At 36.0% G+C, this 2,500-nt stretch overlaps 1 protein-coding gene across 4 annotated transcripts in view; it reads left to right on the top strand.

Moving 5' to 3' along the window:
* The window catches only part of LOC126984664 (phospholipid-transporting ATPase ID-like), a 199,204-nt gene that overhangs the window by 34,018 nt on the left and 162,686 nt on the right, over positions 1-2,500 (top strand). The gene's annotated exons all lie outside the window — the stretch shown is intronic.

Below are 2,500 nucleotides of genomic sequence, written 5' to 3'. Positions count from 1 at the left end.
ACAATATGCCTTATGTAGTGAGCCTTTAACTTTTCGCCAATCATCCATATCGTCATTTATATCGCCTGTCTCTCGGTCAATAGGTGAATACGTGTTAATGACCCCAGCACTCCTCGTTAACCTCTCATTAGCAAGGTGACGCCCCATATTACGCCCGTAGCTCAGGTAGCCCCCGACAATCACCACCTCTGTGTCCCACCTGTAATAAGTGTGTTCACCTGACGTAACGAGGGGACTGATTAGGTGGAGGGCCGTGTTACCTGTTGGAAATTACCTGTTGTTTTGTTCGGTTTTATTGTTGTTATTTTGTTTTATTTTACTTCATTATTGCATTTGAGTTGTTGTTGTTCTTCTCTTTCTCCTCCATAATCATATATATATATATATATATATGCTATAATATATATATATATATACATAGGAAGAACAGATATAGATGATATATCCGGTCTATGGCGGTGTCTGTTTTACTAAGTTGCCTAGTAATCTGTCTTGCAAGTAAAGTAGGTGTACCTTTTATAATAAGAAAGGACTCCCCTTACCTATCCCTCCGACAGCATTTAAGAAGAAATTAAGAAGAGCACCGTAGCACCTTTAGGGAAGGCAACTTGGAAACTCCATTTCAAGAGAGAAGAGCCAGAGAAAAGGGGTGCCCTTATACCCTGCTGGTAGCCTAGCTGTGCTCAGAAATGGCTTCATTACATAAGCCTGATGATGGGTAGAAGAGAAGGAGACAGAAGGCCTGATGTATTTACGATGGTGCAGCCCAATCCCCTAAGCCTCACGATGGACCCTGTCACTTCAGTGGGCTCTTACACCTTAAATCACTCGTCATGCGTTTTCCGCACCCACCAGTGCCCTGTCACCTGCATGCACTTATTAGACTCCACCTGTCCATGGTCTACGCAACGCATACCTTACTCTCTATTGTTAATTGGCTACTTGCAAAAAAGGCACAGGGGAGAATAATTGCTAAGATATTTCTAGTCTTACTGCAATCTGTCTGAAAAGTCCTATGCGAGATAGGGTCAGTTCTATCTTATATCCTAGGCGAGTCTATTCAGTGACTTTGTTCTATTGATACTGTGACACGTAACTACTGACGGTGGGGTTCTATTCCAGCTTACGACATCCTGTGTTTGATGTGTTTGTGTTCACCAATGTGCATCGGTTCCCTTTAACTTGTCGATGTTGCTGATAACATTAGTCTGGTTACTCTCTCCGATACCATCTATCTTTTTTTATGTGAAACATCAACATATCTATTTCTTTAAACGCTTAAAACTGCTGGCAAGTTTCGTTTTTTAGGAAGCATTTTGGTTATCTAGTTGCTTTAGAAAGGAACTCGTCATATACTTTGATTTCGATATCTGGAGAGCTGAACGTTGCATTCTAGGTGGTCCTTTCTGTAAAAACTTGATAATTTCTATAGTTGGTCTTGATTGGCATCAAAGTATATCTTCATGTGTTCTTAAATGCATAATCTAAATTTCTTTTCGGAGTTCAGGTATTTGTTACCATTTTTTCTTGCAGAATATCCTTGTATCATTTTAGCTTTTGCTCGCTGCCTTCGCTTGATCCTTTTTTAAAATTGATTCGCTGGTCTACCATTACTCTTTCTTATATCATTACAAAACTTTATCTACGATAAAACTCATTTGTTATTATTTTTCTCCAGTCATGATTACATTCACTTCTGTTAAAATTCATTTTGCCCCTATTTTGTTGTCAGCAAGGTAATAACCTACTTCTGGCTGAGATTTTCTCCCTGTAACTTGACTTGATATTGTATATTTTTCTATTTTTTCTCTACGGATATTATTTGGCTTGTTCTGATAGGATATCAGAACTCATCGGCACGCTAAGTCCTGAACAGTGTTGGCCCCAGGAGCGAACAGGGCGCACTACTGGTTTTATGTTGTAATTTTATCCTTCACATTTAAGAACTACGTTGTTGAGGTCGCGTGATAACTTCATGAATCGATAATTTCACGAGATATGCGGGAACTTTTTCAAAACACAGTTTGAAATAAGCCTAAAAACAGGAACTTACTGCTTTCATCCTACAATCCGTTCTCTACGTCATATGTTCTAGGTCGTTGAAAAGGCAAGATAAACATCGTGGCAAAAACTGATTACTTTTAAAAAACAGGGAACGCACTACGAAAATCATATGACCTCAGTTATCAATTGCTTTGTTAATCCCAAAGTATAGGGACATATATTTACTTATTCTTTTCGAATAGTTTAAAGGTGGGACAATGCCTTTTTTGCTTGGGATATATATTTTTGTTTTGTTTTTTGTCTCCTTTTAAAACATGTGAAACAATGTTTTTATAATATATATATATATATATATATATATATATATATATATATATATATATATATATATATATATATATATATATATATATATATATATATATATATATATATATATATATATATATATATATATATATATATATATATATATATATATATATATGTAGTATAT

The sequence above is a fragment of the Eriocheir sinensis genome, chromosome 57 (assembly GCF_024679095.1).
Source record: "Eriocheir sinensis breed Jianghai 21 chromosome 57, ASM2467909v1, whole genome shotgun sequence".
Taxonomy (NCBI): domain Eukaryota; kingdom Metazoa; phylum Arthropoda; class Malacostraca; order Decapoda; family Varunidae; genus Eriocheir; species Eriocheir sinensis.
The sequence above is the reverse complement of the archived record's forward strand: the minus strand, read 5'-3'. Positions and strand labels throughout refer to the sequence as shown.